Genomic DNA, 14,808 nt, shown 5'->3' with positions numbered 1-14,808 from the left:
AAATGCACTCAACTACCTGAAATATTTAAAAAAATTTTCAGGGCAGTTGAATTGGATCCCCTATTTACTATTCTCTCTCTCTTCCATATGGTTAAATGCACTCAATTGACTGAAAAAAAGACGAAAGACTCTTATTCACTCTTCCTTCTCTTTGATATTTAAATTCACTCAACGACCTGGAATATATAAAAAAACTCTTCCAGGCAGTTGAGTTCGAGTATTCTATTTACTCTTCTCGCTCTGTCTCTTTCATATCATCATTTTTCATTGTGTATCTCACGTACCATGTCAAGGCTATTTCCTTGTCAAATACTCTTCGTAGTATGTTGCCCTCTTTTAGTTTCAGTCAAATTGGCGATATTGAAATCGAAGAGACTTTAACTATGTTGGCTAATGTTTCTTTTTCGATCAAAATTTTGAGGGTCGCCTAGTTGGACTCTGTGAAATGCTTTAGTTAGATCGGCAAAGCTGATAAATACTGGTGTGTTCTATTTTATTGCCTTTTTTTTTATTTGTTTGGTGATGAATATGGCATCTCTCCGCTTTCTAGTAGTATGTTGATAGGGATTATTTTCATTATTTCCAAGCACAATCATGAATCCTTTAAATTGTACAGTGTCCAATTTGCAGTGTGCAGTTAAGCAGGATGGTTGAATCTGCTCCAGCCCATGTTCCACTAAGGTACCCTTCATCTCCCTATCAATGGTTGTGTTGCAACGTATGTGTTGATTACTGATTACTTTGTTCCTTACTTTGCTCTAGGTTCCTTTTTCCTATAAGGATGCCTTAAGTTTCATGTGGTGACATAGTTAACCCATGATCTTCCAACCATTCTGTTACTACTGCTATGGTGTTATTTGTTTGGATTATGAGAGCTTCTGGCTTGTTTCCAATCCCTAGTAAGGCGATGTCGTCAGCAAAATGGAGTATTTTAACATTTTCGGCAAAGGAATTTCCTATTTTATTGCAATAGATGTTAAATAGTTTAGGGCTGAGTGCTGATCTTTGTGCCAAACCTTTGTTTACCTGGCTTGGACCGATAATTTCTGAATTATTAATGTCTTTTAGGTATATTTTCCTAAAGTCTTCTGGGACTCCTATGAATCATTGCAAAGCTTTATTTTTGTAGACTGTCTTTAGGTCCAGCAATATCAGAACTGCTGTTCCTGAGCACTCTTAATTTCTGATGATATAATGGATAAATTATTGTTGATATCTCGTCCCTTTCTGAGTCATGATTGAAGAGGGTACAGTTTCTTTTGGTGTATAAATTTATTGCATATTATTTTCAAGAATCTTAATCTTACACACACTTAGAAAATGTGTTTTATATCCTATTATCATAAGTTATAAATGAACAAAACGTATATAAACATGAAACTATATTAAGAAATGATATGCTTTACTTTTGTAAATCCGACCCTGTGCGCAGCTACCTCCCTGAAAATTTAACGGAAATAGAGGACGATGGAAATTAAGCAGGTACACAAACGGGAGTGTGTGCTCGGAGTATTTTATTGAAAAGGGAAATATTGTACTTGCCGATGAAATATAAAGTTCGCCCACTCTCTTTTTTGAGGCCTCCAGTTAAGCCTCTTTCGTTGCGCCTCGCTTATATAGGTTTCCGTTTTAAAATGTTTATTATTGATTCGACCTTTCTAATATGCGGAGCAGGTGCTTTTTATTTTTTTTTAGTTCAAATAATTTATTTCTATTATGTTTAATTTTTTTGTTAAGCGCCTTATTGGCTAACGTAATGAAGCTGTAAAATTTAAGTAATTGTCCATTGAAAATAATGATTTAATAAGTAGTAGTGCTTACGGATTTACCGCTTAATAAGTTATCGGTTTGAAGAAATAAGTGATATGTAGAATATCTATTTGATAAAATCTAATGATTTATTTAATTGTTTGAAAATTCTAGTCTCAAAAAACCTTCTGTTTTTTCAAAATGTATTATTGGTTAAACTATTTTTTAATCAACGGTTTACTATGTGGTGTTTGACACTCCATGAGCCAAGAAGAAAATAGACCTATTCACGTATTTAAAAGAAATATGGACTCAAATCTATAATGATACCGTTCCATATACTTAATATTGAATTAAGTAAGTAACTCATGCAACAATTTTACCAGTATTGTTTATTATTTGTAAGTTATAACACAGAAATAACGAGACAAATTTGTCTCCTAATGATGTTAATTTATTATTATTCGGAATCAACCCCGTTAGAAAAAAGAATAATACAACATAATAGTTCCTCTAAATAACACGCATTTTTTTTTCTCGAAAGCTGCTAAAGATAGATATAGAAATGTACGATTAAAAAAGACTCATCTATTTAAAAAAGGTATCGCCATTTTTCTATATAAGCGGCAATGCTGCAATGTTGAAAATATTTTAGGCCTATGAGCGTTGTTCCGTAAAATGTTTGTGTTAGGGTTATTTATCTTTATTTTAAATTTTTACAAATATCTGCTAAATAAAAATAAAAGAATTTTTAAAACTAATACTTTGTTAAATTTTTTTAATTAAAAGATTTTATTTTATTTTTAATGATTATTTGCTTAAATTATAATGAATTTAATATCATACCAATATTAGACTCCACATTGAAACCTATTAAAAATAAAATGATATTTGTAAATACAGTCGTGCATTGATCCCTGAATAACACAAAAAAGGGTGACTGTCATAAAAAAGGGTAAAGAAAAAAATAAATACCACGAAACATAAAATATTCCTGTCAAATGTCTGGACCCAAAACCCATTCGAGTGTAAACAGCATCCCGCGTACACCGGAGATATACGATATTTATGCACATTTGATGATTCGTCTAGGGCCGCTACAAAGAATCAAAATCAATGACGCAACGGGCCCTACCATCAATTTTTCATTGATTACCATTCAGTTATGACAGTCGCGTTCGTGTTTTTGAATACATCTAGTTAACCATTCATATACCGTTCCCTAACAAAGACCGTGGAATCCCATATATTAAAAACGGTCCACCCTTATTGGCAAAAAGGGCTTTTTGCATATGCACCGATAGAGAGCGAGAGACCCTTTTTTGCATAGTTTTTTTTTTCTCGCCTAACCCTTTCTCACCCTATAATAATGTGTATGCGGCACCCCCTGGTCTATGTCTTCAGGGTGTTTTTTTTTATTGTGTTTCAGGTAAGCCGTTGCACCCCGGCGGAATCTGACACCGTCGACTGTTGTCGGATAAAAAAAATAGAGCAAACGAACTGTGTCAAGATTTCTTTGGATGAGAGATGCACATTTCACGCATCAATTATCGGTTGGTAACTTTATACCTTTTCGCTACTGTATAGCGTCATGGGAAATTGTGACCTAGATGTCAATATATATAACCCTTTTATTAAAATCGTATCTCTTTTGGTGAAATAATAGGACAAATCCTTTTTTGATCAAAAAGATTTTTGAGACGCGAATAGTATCTCAATGGTATGAGGCAGTTACAGCTTAATTATAAATTTAGAGAAATTAGAAAGAAGTGACATTTTACCTATTAAACATGTATGTGAAATTTAGTGCTTTTTTATCAAAAAAACTCGGGACGAGTGTTTCATAATGAAATGGTAAAGTCAAAAAGGATGTCACTAAAATAAAAAGTAATAGTTAAAAGTTAATATGATTTACGTTTTACTTATTTTCTCCCTTTTCAATCCTTTTTTGCAATCCTCTTTGTTTAACCGAACCTCCATAGATTCTAAAGATTATTACCTTTATCCCGAGAATTTAATTATAAAAAAAGAAGCGTTGGGTGTCATTGGTATATCCTAATATTAGCCTAATAATTCCAGTAGAGTGAATATTTGAGGCAATTTTTTCTTTCTTACTGCTGGTAAAAATTAGACCAAGTCAAATATTAAAGTTATTTAGCTCAACATTTTACCGTCGGGTTGACGATTGTGATTTTTAAGAAGAAAGTTAAAATCTCGACCAAATTAAACTAAACTAAATTATAAATTCAACCAATAGATAGATACTACTTAGGGATGAGCTTGTTACATCCGATGTTTTACTAAATTTAAATTAAATTTAATCTAAATTTAAATTAAACAAGGGTTAAATAGAGCGTTCGAAATATTAATGAGCACCATCGAAATCCAATGCTATCAATATCATTGCCTCATTTTCTTAATAGTCTCTGGATTACCTAGAAATAGTGTTTTTCTCCCTTAGTTTGTCAAATTATACCCGGAATCTGTTATCCCCACACTCTTCTAATTCTCAGACTGAGAGAGGGATATATAAATGAGAATTCGACTTTTCCATCTTTTTTTTATCATTGCATCATTATATTAATAATCTCCGGACCGCCTGGAAATACTGTTTTTAATAATAATAATAACAATAATAATAAATCGTCTTTTATGAAACATCCATATACATTACATAGATATATAAATATGTTTACATAAGTATATACATAATGGTTGAAATAAGTTTTTCTCCCTGAATTTGTTAAATTATACACGAAATACATCTAATTCTCGGACTGAAATAGGGATATATAAATGAGAATTTGACTTTTCCATCTTTTTCTTGATCATCGCATCACATTCTTAATAATCTCTGAACCGCCTGGAAATAGTGTTTGTTTTTCTTAATTTGTCAAATTATACCCGAAATACATCACTTTTGTCCCCATACTCTTCTAATTCTCAGACTCAGATAGAGATATATAAATAAGAGTTCGACTTCTCCATCTTTTTCTTTACCATGGCATCATTTTCTTAATAATCTCTGGACCGCCTGGATATAGTGTTTTGCTTCCTTAATTTATCAGATTATACCCGAAATACATCACTTTATCCCCATACTCTTCTAATTCTCAGACTGAGATAGGGATATTTAAATAGGAATTCGACTTTTCCACCTTTTTCTTTATCATCGCACCAATTTCTTAATAGTCTCTGGATCGCCTGGAAATAGTGTTTTTTTTCTTTGGTTTATTAAATTATACCTGAAATACATCACTTTATCACCATACTCTTCTAATTCTCAAACTGACGTAAGGATATATAAATGAGAATTCGACTTTTCCACTTTTTTCCATATTTTCTAAAATAGTCTCTGCGCCGCCTAAAAACAGTGTTTTTCTCTCTAAAATTTGTCAAATTATACCCAAAATACATCACTTTATCCCTATATTTTTCTAATTCCCAGATTGAGATAGGGATATATAAATGAGAATTCGACTTATACGTTGTTAGTTAAACGTTGAAATAACATACAGGGTGTTCATTTGAAAACTTCCCAACACGGATTTATCGAAAACCACTGTTTAAAAACTGTTCAAAAACGCCAAAATACGTCAAAAGGTTTGTCAAGGGGGACAACTTTCTAACTTAAAATTACTTCACCCCCTTTCACCCATTGCCCCCCAGGTCATCCCCTTAAAAATTTTAAATGGCAAGGGGTATCGAGTAATAGCTTGTTTAAAAGGTCTTTCGTAGTCTTTTATTTTGACGTTTGATTTTTTTAAATCGGTCGATTCGTTTTCGAGAAAATTAGAAAAATCTTTGTTTATCTTAATTTGTTCAGATAGAAAACAAAAACATGAAAATATCAGTTTTTATTTCAATAAGTGTTCAAAATGTTGCCCGTTTTTGGCCAAACAATGATATAGGCGATGTTCAAATTCCTGACGGACATTTTCAAAAACATGTTGTGGGATATCATGGCAGCTGTCGATGATGCTTTGACGATGTTCATCCAAACTTTCAGGTTGGGAAGTAAACACAATAGATTTCAAATGACCCCATAGAAAAAAGTCTAACGGCGTTATATCAGGAGATCTAGCAGGCCATTCTATAGGCCCTCTTCGCCCTATCCATTTATCTGGAAACTCGTCGTCTAGCCATTGCCAAACTGGAAGAACATAGTGATGAGGAGCGCCGTCTTGCTGGAAATATATTTCAGCCTTATCGAGTATAGGGTTTCCATCATCATCGATTTGGTTTTCAATGGATTCAGTGAATAGCAGATTGATGGTATTTTCCAACATATCCAAATAAATGTCTCCATTTAAATTTCCATTATTAAATAATGGCCCAATCACTTTATTTCTTAAAATGCCTGCCCATACATTAATTTTTTGAGGGTACTGGGTATGTCCTTCTACAAATGCATGAGGATTTTCATTGCTCCAATATCTACAGTTATGCTTATTAACAAATCCATTTAGATAAAATGTGCATTCATCGCTGAAGCAGATATTCTTTACATGAATAGTATTATCATTAATCGCTTCAGTCATTTTTTCACAAAACTCAACTCGCCTATGGAAATCGTCTTCGGTTAACTCTTGCAATATTTTCATTTCGAATGGATGAAATTTATAAAGTTTGGTAACTGTGTGAACAGAGCCTAATGAAATACCAGTGGCAGCAACAATTTTGCGTAATGAAGTATTAGGATTTATTCCAAAATGACCCAAAACTTCAACTTGAGCGGCTTCATCCAAAATTGAACACCTTATTGAAGTGAACACCCTATATATTATTGGAAACCATAACTAAATAATCTATATATTTTATTTTCATACAAAAAAATCAATCTGACGAAAAACGAACTCGAGGGTTACGTTCAGGTAAATAGGACCTAAAATTTAATTTTACATGACAAAGATAAAAGAGAAATTTTGTTTTAAAATGACACAAAGGAATCGCCGTATATTATATAAAAAAAGACAATATATGCGAAGTCGGCAAGCCTGTCACAGATTGTTGCACGAGAAATGTTAAATCGCTAAAAGCGTGATTTTTCTCTACGTTCCACTTTGGTGGAAGAACGAATTTGTTAGTATGGGAGTCTAAAATTAAAAAACAAAGCAGTACTATGATTTCTTAAATTAAATGCTGTTTGCATTTTGTCTCATTTAAATCCATTTATAATAATACTAGCTGAATGCCCGCGGCGTTGCTCGCGTAAAAATAAAAGTCGAAGAGTGCCTCCAATAATAGTACATGCAACCCACAATACACAAAAATAAAATCCGAAGCCACGGCTTAATGATTTTACATGCAACCCACAATACACAAAAATAAAATCCGAAGCCTCGCCTTATTGATAGTACATGCAACCCACAATTGCCACGCCGTTTTTCTTGAGGTCAAGGGGCGCGATTAATATAATATAATTATTATAAAACCAAGACACAAATAATCTTAAAAATGGTTAAGATGCCTGCGACTCGTTGGTGCGGGCAGTCTCCGTTCAAACTCCGAAGCCACGCCCCCTTAGTTCTCGAGGTCACTGGTAACAATTTTCCCATTTTTTACCCCTTATCGGTGGAATTTCGGAAAATCCGTTCTTATCCAGTGCCTACATTATAAAAGGAACCCGTTGGCAAAATTTCACGTTTCTAGCTATTGTAGTTTGGGCTCTGCGATGATGAGTCAGTCAGTCAGGACAAACTCTTTTATATATATATAGATTGGTCTACAATAGTAAGCATATTATGCATCATGCAGAGATTCACATTTTTCTTCTTTTTACGCCATTTTCTCACAAAGGTTGGAAATCCATATGGTTAATATTATCCTTAATACAGCAGGAATCTCAGCATCTCTAAAAATTTCAGTGGAAGTGCACCCGAACCATCTTCTAATGTTTTTCAACCAGGACTTCTGACGTCTCCAACAGATTTTCTTCCCTGAATCTTTCCTTTAATCATCAGCTACAGGTGGTCATAGTTTTGGCCTCTATGGTGGTTGGTTTTTTTCTCTCTCTCTAATGATGTTTATTAACTCTTTTGTCTTTTTCATTCCTCTTAATACTTCTTCGTTTGTAACTCGGTGAATCCATAAGATACGAAGCATGCGGATCTATTTAGATCTCAAAAGTCTCAATCCTTCTTACAGTTATCGGATCAAGATCTATCACCTGATCATGCGCATTCTGAGCTCTACGCTGAAATCAAAACTCATGAGAACTGCTTAATTCTGATGAAAATTTTCCTGACTTGCTCTATTAATCGGGTCGCACATTGAACTGACTATGGTGCCAAGATATTTGAAAGGATACTTGTTCGATATTTTTTCTATTGATTAAAAGTGTTTCGCTAATATACCTTGGAGAAATCGATTAATTTGGTCTTGGAAGTTGTTGTGTAATCTGATTGATGAGTCTCTGCAAGTCTGATTTATGATCTGCTATGATTACAGTATCATCTACATATTTTATATTAGTGCTGCGGACTCCATACACTTTAATAAATCCCGTATTTTTTTAATAGGGGCTCTCTGAAAATAGTTTCCGAGTAAATGTTTAACAGGAGTGGAGACAAAATGCATTAAATCTCATTTATCATATAATAGAGTCATATACATAAATTAAAATATGTAGATGTTTATGTTTATGAATCATAGACATATCTTCTCTTAAGATGCTATATTTATATAGTAAACCTGATTTGATATCATATCAGAGACCTCTAATAGACTTTTGGCTTCAATGGCTAACATACTTTGTACTACTGTATATACTTTAACATATTTTGATCGAGCTACATCTAGTAGAAGGTCGTTTCTTTCTGGTGGAACCATGTTCTCTAATTTTGACTGAGAGCATGGCTCTCACTTAGGTGCTATAACAGATCTCCCAATTTTCTGCTTTATTCTGCTCTGTTTCTAATTTATCCAGTATTTGAATATGGGTGCCAATGACTACTCTGCAACTAAATCAATGGAATTAGCGGATTATTTTTGTATGTAGCTTTTATGAGAAATTGTATTGATTTTATGAGATTTTTTCAGCTACTCTACACCTCTTGTATTATAATAATAATAATCGAACTTTTTTTTTGGAGTCGAAAGATCCTTATTGTTTGAGCGGAATTTTTGCATAAATTAGCACCATAAGAAATTTATGTACGAATAAAAAAATGCATAATATGAGTAATAAATTAATTGCAATTATGAATCCTCTCACAAACATAGTATTAGATGAAAAATATTTATAAAATACTTGCAAACATCGTCTATTATTTAGACATGCTATACCAGTCTATCATATACAATGAAGCCCAGTAGTTTATTACTCGCTTCACCGATGGCTGGAAGATAACTTCTTATAAACTAAGTTTATTTTTCTCAAACTATATGAAAGCATGGTTGTATTATCTTTAGTATAATAAATAAGAAAAAAGAATCCAGCCTTAGAAAATTGCACAAATCATTAAAATAAAACACAAACTATATGGGCTCAATGATAGAGCCTCGTAGGACTTTGGAAAAATTTGACAGAGTAAGTCCTAAAGAGATTACAATAGTTTCCAGTATTTTTTCATCTGTTGCCATAAGATCCATACAGGAAGCTCATCTAAAGCCATGAAGTATCTCCAACTTATCCAGACGACTAGGATATAAGGTTTTATTAAGATTGTTATACAGTCAGCCAGTATTAATCAATATCTTAAAAATTGACATAAAAGATCCATTTTGCTATCGCTTTATTTCTCTTCTTCCCTTATTATCAAAAGTAATCGAAAAGATTTTTTTAAGTCAAGGATAATAAATTTTCTTCAAAAACATAACTTGTTTAATATGACACAGTTGGATAATCAAAATAAGGAAAGTACATGTAAGGCAATATTTAACTTTCTTAAAATAGTGTACCTTGGGCTAAATCATGGAAAGATGTCTACGGCAGTGTTCTGCGATTTTTCAAAAGTATTTGATCGCTTGTATCGGGAAACACTGCTGTCAAAGCTTTCCTCTTATGGCTTTAGAGGTCCAAGTTTTAACTGGCTTTAATCCTACTGGAGTAATAGGAATAAATATGATTTGTCGGCAGGTCAGAGTATTGAGTCCTCAAGGCTCAGTGCTTGGTCTGCTTCTGTTTCTTATTTACATTAATGACCTAGCGTCAGCATTAGAGGATTATTTGCACTGTTTGCTGATACATCAATACTAGGGCTAGGAACAGTCAATAATACTTTAAGAGAAGCCATTGATCGTGATATTAGGGTGATAATAGAGTAATGGAATCGCAATTAAAAAATTAATACCAAATCGAATATTTGGTATTAATTTTTTAAGGTTTTATGAAGGATAATGAAGCAAGAGTGACAATACTTAATAGTACCAAGTTAGGATCTAAAGAACCAACTCAATAAAAAATTTAATTATTTATGAAGTGATTAAAATGTACATACATTTGCATCTGGGAGTTAAAAACATAGAAAGTAATATTTACTTCAATAAGGAAGTTAAAAACTGTTGATAGGTAGGGCATAATATTCCCTTGAGGAGTTTTATAGGATATAATTTATCAGTCCAATTTTCCTAATTTTAAAAATGTGTTGTAATTTAAAATCAATTTACTTGTATTTATGTTGAACTACTTTTGTATATACAACTAACTTTTCCTTGAATTCTTGTATAGCTTTTTTATTAGTCTTTATTGTATATTTTATTCCATTTGTTTGTTTATTATTCTCAATTGTTTTATTAAATTCTACAGTCTATATTTAATTTATGTTATTGATATTGCTTTATTTATAATGTATCATTTATTATTTTTTATTATTTTTTTTTCTCAGATTTTTAAGTGAGGGCATTGAAATCTTATAATAAAGTATTTTTGAATTTATAATTAAAATTGACTTCCAAATATCGACCAATAGTTGCAAGGATCATATTTATCACCCTTATTAAAATTTATTATTAAATAAAGCGTTTTAGTTCTAGTTTTCAACATTAACAAATAAGCATAATGCATAAGATTCATAACGTTTCAGCATAATGATTCCATTTTGCTGACTTTGTGCCAAGCAAAGCGTTCTATCAACCTTACGCTTTACAGGATGCTAAATTTTTCATTATAGAAATACTAACAACATGAAAGTAATGTTGGTTAATGGTTTTGCTCTCGCACTACGAAAACTCAGAGACATATGTCTCGAAAAGAAAAAGCTGCCATAGCAAAACAGATAAGAAATGTGCTCGCTACACATGCACTGCTCTCGCTATATCTGGAAGAACGATAGCCAGAATTACGCTTCAGCAAGATATTTCTATTCGTATCGTTCCAGTTCATTTGCTTTTTCGGGTTTTTCGGGTTTGAAAGTCGTAAGCGTAATACTACTCGTATTGGTACATTAGTTGCAGAAAGATTCGTAAGTGAATTACTATTAATTAGTAATTTGTAACCCAGTTTATTTCTAAATTTTGTGATAGTTCTTAAAAATAAAGGAATACTATAGTTGGTCGTGACTTTGACATGAATTTTTCAAATAAGATCCTTACCTTGCGGCGCCATCCAATTTTGTTGGAACATACTCAACTTTATCAGAAACTTATAACTGACAAAAGTTTAATTAGTCAAACACAAAATGAGATTCAATCAGTTTTAATAATAAGTAATCAATTACTTTTAATATTTACATACAACTGTTAGAAAAATAAGCAATCACCGATAAACTAAAAAAAAAATAGTTTTAACATTCTGCTTCGACTACATATCTATAGAGGTTTATGTATCGAAACTTTTTAAAATGATTAATTAGAAAATGTACCTGATGAAAGTCTACCTTTGGCCAAAAAAACAAAGAAATTAAATATCTTTTGACTTTATTTTAAAGTTAAATACATGAAACAAATAAATAACAAGTGTCCTTACTGCAACAGATACTGGTATAGTACTGCTTTGGAGGTTTCACATCCAGGCCAGATCATACAGGTAGTTGTTACCAATAGGAAACATTTCCCATAATAGGGATTTACCTTTGATTAACTACCTTTACCATGAAATTTAAATGGCTTTACTAAAGGCCGGTTTACACGCTGGGACTTAACGTACGTTTTATTGGAAATGAAAGTGGAATATAAAACGTACGTGAGAAGTGTATACACTTGTACGTTTTTTCCTTAGTTTTGGGATTAGTTCGTTCTAATTTATGTTGAGTAAAGGTATCCAATATGGAGGAAGCAGCACTAGCGGTTAATCTCATAATCGTGTCACTAGTGGAGGTACCTGTATTTTTCGAGATGAGCCTCGTAGACGATTTGTTGACACTGATGAAGAAGTCTGATACACAAAATATTGCGATGAAGGAGATGCACCTTCTTCACTTTCTGCATTCTGAAAATAAAAAGATTTTTAACTAAACACTAAGATATTATATTATAAAGGGAAGGATAATCATTGATGCTTTTTTTTTAGTTCCACATTGCATTGATATTACATGGTTTTGAAACATGTTGGCAGTTCCCACATTGTTTAGGCGCAATTGATGGAAAACACGTCCACATAGTTCTTCCCAGCAATAGTAGATCTTATTTCAATTACCAAAAAATTCGTACTATAATTTTAATAGAAATAGCAAAAATAACCAAATTGCGAGTTTACTGCATGTAGGAGCTAATGGTCTCATTTCTGATGGTGGCGTCACATCAAATTTTACCGCCTGCTAGTCAATATAGAATGAAACATTTTAGAACTTACTCAAGTCTTAAATTCGGATCGTGTTCTTGAATTTCTCTTTGTGATTGATGAAGCCTTTGTAATGCGTTCTGGTCTTATAAAACTATATAATCGGGACTCGCTAAATAAGAAAAGAAGAATACTTTATTAAATTAATTATCGGCTATCAAGAGCATGACGTGTTATTGAGCATGCATTTCGCAACAGTGGCTTGCTGCGCTCTGCACAATTTTTTGCGAAAAAATTCACGCGATACTTATACCCTTGCAGGGAGCCTTGACACTGAAAATTTAGACAACTTTCAGTTAGATCACAGATGTGACTCTGCTATACTCCACGCTTTACAACGAGGTACAAGAAGCCAAATACTATACAGCGCCAAGACTGTAACAGATAATTCTAATCTGTATTGTCGTATTCGCTTGGCTACTATTATGGTTGCTATAATAAATTAATTAAAAATCGTTTTCACAAAAAAAGGCAGTGTCGGTCACGACTCCAATCTCAATGACGTCATTAATTCTGTTTTGAATAACTGTAGTTTAAAACCTCGTCACTGATTTAAATTCGCCTTTAATAATAATAAATAATATTGATAAGCACTCTCAGAGAAGCTCTGGGTATAAGTTGATCATTCAAGAAGGTCATTTGATCAAAGATGGTTTATAGATGTTCTTGTGCAGCACCAAAAGTTTGCATATTATTGAGTTTAAAGGCTCCCATATTCAGTTCTCCGACTTGTCTTTGGATTTCATAACGCTGTGATAAGGCGTACGTTTTGCTATTTACATGTTCCGTTTTACATGATAAGATTTGTCTTATCCGACAAAACTTACGTTTAGTCCTGGCGTATAAACCGGTCTTAAGAGCACATGTGGCACGCACATGTAATGAATAGTGTATGGGATGGTAGGGAACCGTAGGGACCGTAGATATCATTAATTAGTGTACACATGGTAGACACAACGTCTTAAGGAACGACGAAAGGAAATTATGTGTTACCTCAAAATTTGGTTGACTTTCGGATTTTTGGTTCATTGATCAGAGTCCTTCAGAAAAAGAATCAACATGGCGATAATCGACCTGCTAGGTTACAATTTCAGAAAATAATCCCCACTCATCATTAGCAATGATGCCAAACATATTTCAAATAACACAATACTAAAGGATTTTATCTTCAAGTAGAAAGATTAGTAATAAAGATTAGGAAACACAACGGCAACAACGGGTCACTATAATAAATTGAGAACAAACATACGTTAACCCACTAAATGTAAAAACGAAGATAGCATGTCTGGGATTATGATTTAGGGTCAATGGTCAACTCAATCTAGAGCCATCTCTTGACAAGAATGTTAACCTATTTCCAAAACCCATATATCACGAAAGAAAACCCCCTTTAGCTTTGTTGTACCGTACGCTAGCAATCGGTAATCCAATAAACCTAGAAAAGGATTTGCAGATACGTATTATTAGGCTATAATTTTTTTTGTTATTTACTTTATACTAAAAGATTAAATAAATAAAGAGAATTTAAACCTTATTACCTCATCGCTTGCCTCTACCATTTGCATTTTGTACTACATTTATTCAGTCAAAGCGTAAGGCACATGTCTTTTATATAAAAAATGAAATTTCAAGCCTTATCATATATTTTAACTTTCCAATATATTTTATCTGCTCCCAGCCTCCGTATTTTTTCAATCGCCAACTTTAACATCCCCAAATCCCTTCTTGACTCTCCCTGGATATCCGAGGGCATAATGGAATATATGCGGGTGGGAGCGGAGAGGGGATGACCGTAGGGGACAGGGGGCGACTACCACCTTTTCCCCCTTTCCCTTTTCCACCCGCGCACTCCATCCAAGTTGTCCCCCCCGCTTAGTTCGGATAAGCATTGACATTTTGGGCGGGCTCACACATGTGACGGAACGGTTATATGGGAAAAACCCGATGGGGGGAAAGGTTGGATTTAATGGAGAGGAAAAATCAAAGTGGTTTTTTATGGTATTTTTTTGTAAAAAAAGTTTTATTTTGAATAACTATTTAGCGTAAAGGTTTGAGGCAGTAACGAGCGAGAAACCGCTTGGATCTTACTATTTGAAAATAGGGTTTTATTTATATCAAAAATATACAGTCTGTTTATAAAAGATCTTTACAGCACATATTCTTCAGACCAAAATCAGCCAATTTAAATAAACTTACCTTAGTAAATATTAAAATAAAATATACATCCATTCTCAGAGATATACAGGGTGTTCGGAAAATAGACGAAGATATTTCAATGGGTGATTCCTTGTAAAAAAATATGAGAAAAATTTTCTATAAACATGGGTCCGGAAATGCAC

The sequence above is a fragment of the Anthonomus grandis genome, chromosome 8, assembly GCF_022605725.1.
Source record: "Anthonomus grandis grandis chromosome 8, icAntGran1.3, whole genome shotgun sequence".
NCBI lineage: Eukaryota > Metazoa > Arthropoda > Insecta > Coleoptera > Curculionidae > Anthonomus > Anthonomus grandis.
The sequence above is the reverse complement of the archived record's forward strand: the minus strand, read 5'-3'. Positions refer to the sequence as shown.